Source organism: Rhamphochromis longiceps, linkage group LG6, assembly GCF_057381845.1.
Source record: "Rhamphochromis longiceps isolate RC_006_pf linkage group LG6, R_longiceps_female_GT1.1, whole genome shotgun sequence".
NCBI lineage: Eukaryota > Metazoa > Chordata > Actinopteri > Cichliformes > Cichlidae > Rhamphochromis > Rhamphochromis longiceps.
The window spans coordinates 40,114,407-40,126,229 of record NC_140562.1 but is presented as its reverse complement, the minus strand read 5'-3'; the positions used below and the strand labels follow the sequence as shown (position 1 = coordinate 40,126,229).

General features: G+C 40.1%; 1 pseudogene; it reads left to right on the top strand.

Moving 5' to 3' along the window:
• Positions 1-2,524: 2,524 nt before the first annotated feature.
• Positions 2,525-4,212, top strand: LOC146668721 (uncharacterized; annotated as a pseudogene).
• The last annotated feature ends 7,611 nt before the right edge of the window (positions 4,213-11,823 follow it).

Sequence of the window (11,823 nt, the reverse complement as noted above, 5' to 3'; positions counted from 1 at the left end):
AATCCCACTCTAGCAGACAAAAACAGTGCCTTTATGTACGCAAACGCGCGTTGCAGCTTCTTATCTGGTGCGTGTCTTTTATTTTGCTAGCGAATGCGCACCTGCGGACCGCTTATGTGCACCCCTGTGTATAACTATGCATGTGACAAATAAAAGATCTTGAATCTATATGTCCATTTTCATGCTCAAAAGTCCCACTTACTAAGGTGTGGGAATAGTCTTTGAATGACAGCTGAAAGAAAGAACTTATTGTGTCCTGCTTTTTACACATAGTGATAGAGATCTAAGTGAACTCTACAGTATGTATATAAATCTGATGAAATGTTTTCTTTCAGTCCAGTGAACATGTTTTCTTTCTTTGGTGTTGAGCTTCCCCTTTCCCCCTTCAGATCCTTGGCATAACAAGAAAGAGTGATCAATAAGAACTGGGGACATTATACTTAGTCTTTTTGGCAATTTTTTAAAAATGCTATGAGCTGAACATTCACTACACCTACACTTTGGCTGTCTGTACTTCTTGTAAATACCTCTGTACGCAGGAGATAATGTGCCATTTTGCTTCTTTTCCAAAGGTTTGTGCAAAAAGGAGCCATGCCAAAAAAGCATGCCAAACTGGCATCACACAGTTGTATTAAACACTTTTTCAGGAAAGAGCTGCACACATAGAGGCCCATATAACAAGTTTGTCTTGGTAAAAAAAAAAAAAAAGGTTTGGGGAGATTTTTCTGTGAGTTCATAATGAAGCACTGCACTCCTCTATGCACTTATAATATGTGCAGTTATAATGACCTCATATCATATATAAGTTGCCTAAAGTGCATAATTAATGCTTAACCTTTTTTTGCATGTGATTTATAATTCTGCCACCCATTTATTTTATAGATGAAGCCTGTGAATCTATTGACGAAACATAAAAAGATAATGTAATACAGTACAGATACAAAGAAAACCATAAAATAGAAAGTAAAAAACAGAGATTAAAAATGGAAATAAAAATAGAAAAAGCAATTGCAGTTGAATATATAATAGCATGTTCAATGTTTTAATAGTACAATATTGTCTTAAGTGAAAGAACAAAGTAAAATTGTACGTTATTGCAAAGTACCGTGATGGAAACAGCATTTGCCTCCTTCCTGATTTCCTTCTCTTTTAAACACTTGCATGTTTAAGATAATCAAAGATAGTTTAATGTTAGACAAAGATAATCCAAGTAAATGCAATTGTGTGTGTAAATTGTGTGTTTGCTGCATAACCCAAGTATGCTTGATCTTCAGAGCACAAACTGACAACCAGGGGTTCTCCATCAGGATAAGAGAAGCATTCATGGTTCACTTATGGAAAGTCATCCAGGTGGTAAAGCTGCAAAGACCATAACTTTAACTGTTGGCATGATTTTCTGTTTTTTAGGAAATTTAGTTTCATGCCAGATCTAATAGGGCAGAAACTCATTGCTGAAAGAACAATGCTGACTTTAACTGAGGAAAGTGTAGTTCTTTAGATGTTCCGGGTTCTTTTTGGAGCTGCTGGATGAGTTGTTATTGTGCTGTTGAAAACATTTTGGTAGGCTGGCCTTTTTCTGGAATGATTCACCACTACTCCAAGTTTTCTGGATAATGAATTCTTTGACTTCTGGAATTCATGTAGCCACACATCTGAAAGCATATTGATTTGCTCTCCTGATATTTAGACTGTAGTATTGATATTTTAACCTTTGCCTCACTGAATACCAGAAGTCAAAGAAATGGCTTTTTGATCTTTTTCAGACAGAGAATTTGTCAATCATCTGTTTCTGTAGATTGTGGCATGATGTGTTTCATTTGGAGATCTGTTAGCTCTGTTTTTACTTCATGAAACAGGCTCCAATAAAGTAATTTCTTGATTCAAACAAGTCTGGCAGTAATCAGCACTGGATATGGCTGCTGAAATTATACTTAGCATTCCAAAAAATATAATGACAGTTAATGAGGAAGAGGACGTTGGGGAGGGGGGGGGTTTCCCCGGGTACAGTAGGTGTTTCCATAGTAATGATTAGCACATTCGGTTGCCAAAGGGAAGAGTGCTGGTTTCAATCCCTCTGGAGAGACAAATTCCCTTTAGGGCTGCACCTGGAGTGAAGCTGCCAAATTAATTGTTTAGTAACCCCTAATGATGAGTAAGCATCTAACGGTAGCTTAAAATTTAAAACTGCATTTTATATTTAATTGGGTTAAAAAAGAAATAAATAAGTAAAATAAAGTTTGTCTTAAGGTATCTCATAAGAAGTCTTGAGCTAAACCAGAGATGTTAACAGCTCCCAGCTTAAGTGCCTCATGTGTTGGAAGAAGTTGGCTAATGCTAAAGTGCTGTCAAGAAAGCTGGAGAAGCAAAGAAAACATCTCTTCTAAAGAGAAACTTGGCACCTTTTACAAAGAGCGCTGGATCGGAACCTTAGGCAGTGAGTCCATCTGTTGGATTGCAACTTTCAAACAATGCAGTTGAGTAAAGTTTTATGCCAGTGGCACTTATTTTAGGAAGCACTAAAAATATGCGGCTCAGACCCATTGTCAGTAGCATAAACTCAGCCACTTACAACATCTCGAAACACCTTGCTACCATCCTAGCACCTCTTGTGGGGAACACCCCACATCACATCAAGAACTCCACCGACTTCACCGACAAGGTCCAGAAACTTACCCTGGACCCAGATGAAACCATGGTGTCCTTTGATGTAGTCTCTCTCTTCACTTGCATACCCACCACGGAGGCAGTGGAGACTGTCAGAAAACAACTACAAGAAGACAGCTCCTTGGAAGACAGGACCAACTTCACAACCAATCAGATTTGCACACTGTTAGACCTCTGCCTCATCACTACATATTTCAAATACAACGAGGGTTTCTACAGACAAAAACATGGCTGCGCCATGGGCTCCCCCGTGTCACCTATTGTAGCCAACCTTGAAGGAAGTGGAAAGAAAAGGTTCTTGGCTCTTTTAAAGGGAGAGTACCCAGCCACTGGTACAGATATGTAAACAACACCTGGGTCAAAATCAAAAGACAAGAAGTGGAATCCTTCACTGCGCACATTAACGCCGTGGATAAAAACATCAAGTTCACCAGGGAAGACACAAAGGACAACTGTTTGCCTTTCCTGGACTGCGCTGTGCACATTGAAGAGAATGGCAACCTCAACACTGAAGTTTACTGGAAGCCCACACACACGGACCAGTACCTCCTCTTTGACTCCCATCACCCTCTGGAACACAAACTTGGGGTAATCAGGACCCTGCACCACTGGGCAGAACATGTTCCCTCTAAGCCTGAAGGGATAAAGAAGGAACACACACATATAAAGGAAGCACTTAAAACATGCGGTTATCCTAATTGGGCGTTTATAAAGTCAGCAAAGATGCACAGAAAAGAAGATCAGACACCAGCGAGGGAGGATAAGAAAGACAGACGCAACAACATTGTCATCCCCTATGTAGCCGGTGTATCAGAGAAACTCAGGAGAGTTTTCTCCAAGCACGACATCCCGGTGTATTTCAGACCCAGCAACACGCTCAGACAGAAACTGGTTCACCCGAAAGACAAAACTCCTAAACACAAACTTAAGAATGTGTTGTATGCTGTACAGTGCAGCGAGGAATGCCCAGACCTCTACATCGGAGAGACCAAACAGCCACTTCACAAGCGCATGGCACAACATAGAAGAGCCACCTCCACAGGACAAGACTCAGCAGTTCATCTGCATCTAAAGGACAAAGGTCACTCTTTCGAGGATGCCAACGTTCACATTTTGGACAGAGAGGACAGATGCTTTGAAAGAGGAGTGAAAGCCATTTACGTCCACTGTGAGCGACCATCTTTGAACAGAGGCGGTGCTTTACGACACCAACTGTCTGGCATCTATAATCCAGTTTTGAGATCCCTTCCCAGGCACCTTAACGCCCACTCACATCCTGGGCCATCTGACCTCAGAAAATCACATGATAGGGTTTCACAATGAGCTCACCCGAAACCCTGGCTGATTGTCACCCACACCCGCTTTCACACCTTGGCTCATGTGATTAGGTAGAGGATCATCAGGGGGTCCTTTGTCCCTCTTTGGGGGGAAACTCCCACTGGGTTTAAATCTGGGACTCTCCACCATTTGACCTTAGAACTGAAGAAGCTTCTCGGATGAGAGGTGAAACGTCTTCAAGCAACTCAAAGAAGTCCAGACGCTTTTCTTTCCAAGCTCCTTAGACTAGAATAATGTATATAGTATAACATGACACTAAGTTTGTCAATATGGCAAGAGCCAATAAATGCATAAAAGATGCAAGGAAAACAATGTAATTTTAAGGGAACATTGTCAAACGTACAAGCAGTTGTTGAAGTGAATGAAATTCCAGAGTAGATTTGTTTCCATGGAGACCCTTCTTTGTTAGCCATGTAGTTGTCTAGCAAATTTGTAATACCGCGGTGTTTGTGTGAATGCACGCCAGTATCTGTAAGAGGGTTTTTGAAGGTGCATGCATGGTTGTTGCCAATTCACAGCAAGTCCTAGAGAGTGTGCTATTATACATAAAAAGATCACTGTTGCATATTCAGATGATCTGTCCCAGGGGGGTCATTAAAAGGCATGTTTCGAAGGAGCCAGCTATCTCACATTGCTGTTAATGAGCTATGGTTATGGCTTTATTAAAACTAACACTTGTTCACCAGTCTTTATGTGGACATTCCTATGGAGGATAAAAAAGAAACAGAAGTATGGAGAGTTAAATTACTCTGTTCTTTAGCTGTGACTTGGTTTAGTTGCACACAGAGGAAAATTAATGAGCTCACTCAGCTTACTGCCAATCAGTTCTGACAGACTTTTGAATATGAAGCGTGCATTAACTGTGCAGTGTCAGAACCAGCCTTGATATTTTAGGAAAGGATATGTGCTGCCAACCTCATAAGTGATATGAGACACTTGACAGCATTGTAATTCAGTGCGATGGGAAGCTAGCCATCCGTCGGCCAGTGACAGAGCTCTAATTGTGGTGCAGCAGCTGAAAGCCTGTTGACAACCATTTCCATGCATTAGTGAGAACCACTGTACTTTGGTTCCATTAAAACAATGTCTCTCCAGCCACTCCTGAGCTAACAGAGCACAATGTTTTGAATCTGATAAACTGAAACTATAAAACACAGCAAACCTAAAGCATTAACATACAGCTAGGTAAAATGTATACTTATAGCCTCTGTAAACAAATGAATGGATGATTTTAACAGTGCTGCTTTCATTTGATTTGTAACATTTAACATGTACTGTTAAGAGTGCCTTTTTTTTCTTTTGCATTCTGTTTGATGTGAGTCATTTTGAATTTAAGCACCCAGGTGACTTCTGCAGCACAGTGAAGGCATATGGTAAACTCATAGAGCTTATTTTTCTGTGTTCTGTGTTGGCAGCGTAAATTTCTTTACCTGTCTGCTGCTCTTTATCTTTTGATCTTTTCTCATTTCCTAACTGTGTGTTTGTGTTATGGTGCACAGAGTTTCCTCTTGGGGGAATCAAGCATGAGTAAAAAACATCTGCTGGGGTCATCTCACCCTGTTGTGCAGCTTACAGTATGTTCTTTAAGTAATGCATTTTCCTTACAAGATAAACCAATAAGGACAAATTACAGTTAACTTTGAGTTAGCGATGAGTTGACTTTGAGTTGTCTAAACAAATTGCCTCAATGTTCTCACCCACTACCCACTATCACCCATCACTGCCACTAGCTGATTAACACAATAGTTTGTCTGGTCTGAAACTATTGCTAAATACAAAACTGACACAGTTATTTTCTCCTTTTATAATGCTGCACTATACTTTTTCTTTTAAATAGGATGTGTCATGTTTGATCACTTCCTTGCCTCACCTGGTTTGTGAAATTAAAATCATGTGAGACTATGCAACAGGGAGTCATCAAGAGGGATTCTGATCTCTTCAGCAGTCCCTTTTACTGCCAGCAGTTAAATGCCTCACCAGCAAAGAAAGCAGGACTGCAGAAAAACAGAAATGCTTTCATCCAAGCAATACTGTGTTTTCCTCATTGTCAGAGGTAGCTTCAGGTTGGGTTCAGGGTCAGATACACAGAGCTTAGGAGAAACATGCCCTGTTCGTCACATCTGCAATTATCCAGATCCACTGAAGAATAGCTTTAACAGACCTATGTTCTGTGCTTACACCAAATGGCAGTCATTCTTGGCAGTTCACACATGCAGGCAGATCTTCTATGCCAGAGGCAGTGTGCTCCACATGGTGGTAGATAAAACCTGTCTGGTGGAGGGCCACCACTGTGGACATGCCAGGACAAGAGAGGGGAGTGCAGCCCACAAAGCCATTTCTTGGCTTTTGTAGTGGGTGCATGAAGAGCATTTTGAAAAGAGGCATACAGAGCCAGCTCCTTGGGTTGGGATCATTCTGACTGGGTCAAATAGTGCTACAGTCTTTATTTAGGTACATATCTCACAGCATCAGACCTGCAGTTAAATTTGCCATATTATGTGCGTGTGCATTTGTATTTGACAATTTTATTTCATTTACAAGTAAATGACTATTGCAGTAACTTTGAGTGATTTGAGTACTTTAAAAGGCATAATCACTTCTTAAGCTTCGATTATAGTTTCGGCATCCATGAGTCTACTACTGTCTGCTCGTGTCTGAGTGACATAAATTTCATCCTCAGATGGTGAGTTTAAAGGTCCTTGCTGATGTTTGTATGCCTCCCTGTTTTTTTGTGACCACGTGGACTTCTCTGTGCCAAATTTACATTACAATACACCAATTATGCATGGACTCCATTCGGTGGACTTCAAACTGCCTTCAAAGAAGGCTAAACATAACAGAAATGAGTACTGTTATGTACCACTGGTGGTGGTCAGAGGGCCTGGTGGCGCCTATGTCCGGCAGCCTCGCCTCTGTCAGTGCGCCCCAGGGCAGCTGTGGCTACAATGTAGCTTGCTATCGCCAGTGTGTGAATGTGTGTGTGAATGGGTGAATGACTGAATGTAGTGTAAAGCGCTTTGGGGTCCTATGGACTAGAAAAGCGCTATACAAATGCAGGCCATTTACTTGGCTGATGGTTCTCCAGCGCTCTGTGTCTGTAATGAAGTACAATCAATCACAGTCAAATGGTACAAAAGCGGATCAATGTTATGAGTAGAGCTAGTAAAAAATAGTAAAGCTTAAACTTTTTTTTCCTGACAGTAGCTTAACGTTGTTTTGGTCCTGACAAAAAGAGACAATAGTAAAACTTTCACTCTAATGCCAATGAAAACATCAAATGGTAAATGGCCTGTATTTGTATAGCGCTTTTACTAGTCCCTCCTGGGGACCCCAAAGCACTTTACACACCCAGTCATCCACCCATTCACACACTGGTGGAGGCAAGCTACAGTTGTAGCCACAGCTGCCCTGGGGCAGACTAACAGAAGCGAGGCTGCCATATTGCGCCACCGGCCCTTCTGGCCAACACCAGTAGGCAGTAGGGTGAAGTGTCTTGCCCAAGGACACAACGACCGAGACTGTCCGAGCCGGGGCTCGAACCGGCAACCTTCCAATTACAAGGCGAACTCCCAACTCTTGTCGGTTTTGGCTTGTTGTTCTTAAATTGGACATACGTTTGTCAAGTTTTATTTTATTTTATTATGTTCTTTATAGAAGAGAATGATTTTTAGTTGGTGCTTTTTGATAACATTTCCAAAGTCAAGTACTGTTTTCAAAGATTTTTATGAAAGTATTCTTATTAATTGAGTTTTTACTCGAGTTTATTTCTGAACTGCTAACACCTTTAAGTAATCATCTGTGTGTGTGTGTGTGTGTGTGTGTGTGTGTGTGTGTGTGTGTGTGTGTGTGTGTGTGAGAGAGAGAGAGAGAGAGAGAGAGAGAGAGAGCGAGAGAGAGAGAGAGAGAGAGAGAGAGATAATTACTTCATATTAATTTTTTATGCCAAATGGGTTGGAAAACAGGTCTGTTCCTTTCAGAACAGCAACTTCTACTGTTCAGTCTTCGTAATTGATGTGTAATAAAGAAAAGTGTTAAATGAAATCACAGAGGACTAATTATTTATCTTCATTACTTTTTAACAGAATAGTCCATTTAAAATCCATAAACACAGTATGCAACAGTATGTGAAGCAGAATATGTTATTTAGTTAATATTTCTTTGAATTACTTGCTTTTTAAAAGGTACATTGATATGTTTTCACTTTGCCTGTCTTCCTGCACCTAGGGCTCCATTTGAAGTGAAATTGGACTATCACATCCTTCATTGCTTTAGTTGCTTCTCTCTCTCTCTCTCTCATGTGGAAAATCAGTGGTTGAGCGTCAGCTGTCAATCATAAGGGATGACTGGTTTCTGCCTATGATGCTTATCAATAATGAAATGGACAATTTACCTGCCTCTAGGTCTATCTCTCACAGCCTCGCTGTCGCTCTAACTTTGAAATGGAACAATTTGCTTTATTGCTGACATATAGTATGCTGCCTGCAACACTATATCAGCCTTGGTGTGATTTTGTTTGAGCTCATGCTTTATCAATCCATATGTTACCACTTGTCATCCACTGCAGGGGTGCCTGTCTGCCGGGTTTCTCATCTGATGAAAATGCTACCCCTGATATAATTCAAATGCCTATTTATGCCGGTTCAAGCAGCTCCAACATTTGTGTACCACAGGAGGAACAAAGGCACTACTTTCATTAAGCTGTGATATCATAAAGCTAGCTGTTCATGTTCCCATTCTTCGAATTGATAGGTCACCAGATTCTTTGTGATTAACCATCTCTGTGCTGTGTTACAATGGTTCTCGTTGTACGCTTTTTATGGGGGTTTGTAGTACATATTAAATGCTTGTCATGTCAGCACGAATGGAAAGCAAACTCAGCTGGAAGAAACTTGGATATTAAATTTGCATGACTATGTAATTTTGATATATTCAGTGTTGGATTAAGACTACTGTGTCAATATTGAAGCCATACAAGGGTTTTAACTATCTTAGCATAATGACCTAATGTATTTTCTCACACAGCTGCTGAGCGACTTGTTCATTTGCAACTTTGGGGGCACATTTGTAAGCTCCGGGACTTACCAAATGTTGGCAAACTCACAGAGCAGTCTTCCTTCCTTTTCACTTAGTGTCTATTAGCTTTTACAAATGACCTGCATGCTCAACAACGTGCAATGCCTCCTCAGCTTCCGCTGATTGAATATGAAATGACTTCAAGGGCAAATAGAAGATAACAGCGAGAAAGAGCTAGAGATAGTGAGAGACAGAGAGAGAGAGAGCGAGAGACATTTCTTTCATGCGATCCTTCATTCTGGCTTACAGGTCCCTGTGGGTGATTGGTGAGAAAACCAATAATTTGGGTCCTGACTGAATACGTATGTCAGCAGCTTGAGCTGTGCAAACTACCAGTGGCTTATTGGAATGTATGGATGGAAAGGAGGGTGTTAATGCCCGAGTGTATTGGCTCCAGCCCAAAAAAACGAGAGCCCATCCTTTTACGTTATGCATGCCTGGCTTGGCTGGTTAGTATTTGCTGTGCATTAGTTGGCTTCAGTCTTTGGAGACTGGCAGCGTCTGCACACAATGTCTTGCTCTACCGAGTGAGAGAGTATGAGGACATGCGCAGAGCAAGCGATAGCAAGGACCAAAAGTGATAGGATAATAAAATGAAATGAAAGGAGTAGTTATAGAAACCTGGAGGAATAGTTAGAATAGGTGTTCATTTAAATACACGCAGAGTGAGGTGCAAATAAAATAAGATCAAATGATGCATAGACTGAGATAAAAAAAAATGAGCAAGACAGAACAACAGAAACAGATATGAGTGATGTGACGTGAGTCTGGAGTTATTAACTGACAGAGAAAAGAACACAAAGGTCTGAGATCTGAGTCCAGCCCTTTAAGAACATGACTGCACACCAAATCCATTTTAATCATTTTACAAGATACACAAACAGGTGCTTGATAGAGAATGACATTGTCCCTTTCTGGTATGTGACATTGTAACAGCATCACATACTTCTGTTGCTGGATAGCTTTTTCATTTGTTATTTTCTTTATATTTAGGTCAAAGGAGTGGAAGACAAGCCTGGATAAGGGTGTAAGAAGTGTCACTGGAACTTCAAAGAGGTTCAACATGATGCAATTGGATGCAATGTGATGCCAAACTCTAGTAACTGGGCCCGAAGAAGCAGGTATTTTAACATAGGGCAACAAATTCTGCCTAATAGTGTGGGCAGAAACCACAGGACATCATTATCTCAAACTGATCCTCATGATATTCACAGTTAGGCTTGGAACGTGGCTTGATTTAAAATCCATTACAAGTGCTCCTCTGCAGCTCCTTTGCAAGAGAGTCCATGTCACAAGACTAACATTAGAATGAACTGAAATTGGGGTGCAATTGCCTGACACCAAATAATTTGCCTCTGCAGATGAGAAATAGAAGGATAACATGAAATTGTGATTAGAACCGTGACATGAAGCAACCACTTATATAGTGTTCTAAGAATAGAATACAGAGGAGTAATTTTACTGGAACAAAGACAGAGTAACATGTTTTTACTTGCCTGAGAACACTGATATTTTTTTCAGCATGTTTCCTTATTTTGCTGTTTGATTGTCCAGAGGTTAGAACTTCATAGCCAAAAGCTTTGAGTCATTTAATACATCTGTGAGTGTTGTTTAATTATAAATGAAATCCTCTTTTCACCAAACTGCCTCTAGTTATTATGTTCAGGAATTAATTTGGAACATGAAAAAGCCGGTATCATTGATGCTGGCTGCAAGAGGTCCACTTTCCTTAGAGATAAGCTGCCTATCAGGAGTTGTTGGAAATTATTAGTTTCTCCATCTGCAACTGATTGATGTTGAAGTGAAGCAAGGAAATGAGGCAGAGGGAAAAAAAGAAACACATAAAAAGAACACAGACAGAGATCAGCGTTATTTGTCTTGCCCACATGCATGACAACACTTTGTTGTTTGCCATATTGTAGGCCAACATTTTGAAGAAAGCTGACCTGCATATACACAAGGAGAAGCTTTTGTACACTTATTTACCATAATTTGCTGCGAGCTGTTTTCAAAGGCTAGTGGAAGAAACCCAGCCCTTTGAGATAAGCAGCCCTTTGTTTTTAATCAAAGCCCTGGTTTGAATGAGAAAATGTTCCAAATGACTAGAGTCAAATGAAAAGGGTGTTTAGGCAGCCACAGCGCTTTCAGGATTCAAATCAAACCTCAGAACCACAACTGGAAAAGCTGTGAAAAAACAAACTTTTCACTGTTAAACACAAAGTTATGATTAAATTATTAAATTCTCTGTATGAAATTATCTCTACCGGCCTGACTGACCCAGGAATAGTTGGAGTTGATCCTTCTGATCTGAAATCAAAATTTTCTTGCCTATCTTTGTCGGTCGTGACCTTGACAACAGACTCATGAGTTACAAAGTGCATCAACGAAACGCACTATGACATAAGATGTGAAAGTGTATACTGCTGCTGCCTGGACTTCATATGTTGTTTTTTGTGTTTGTTTTATAAATGCTTTTGTAAGTGGTAGTATTTCATAGCCATAAAGAAACAGACATTAAGGCACTCATAAACACAACAAATGGAATATTTTTTAAGTCATCAAACATGCAGCATAACACATTTTCCCAACAGCTGGCATTAACTACTGTACAAGTCGTGTAAAATCAAAGATACAGATGGAGAACCAAGTCCAAATAATTAACATATATATATATATATATATATATATATATATATATATATATATATATATATATATATATATATATATATATATATATATATAGGT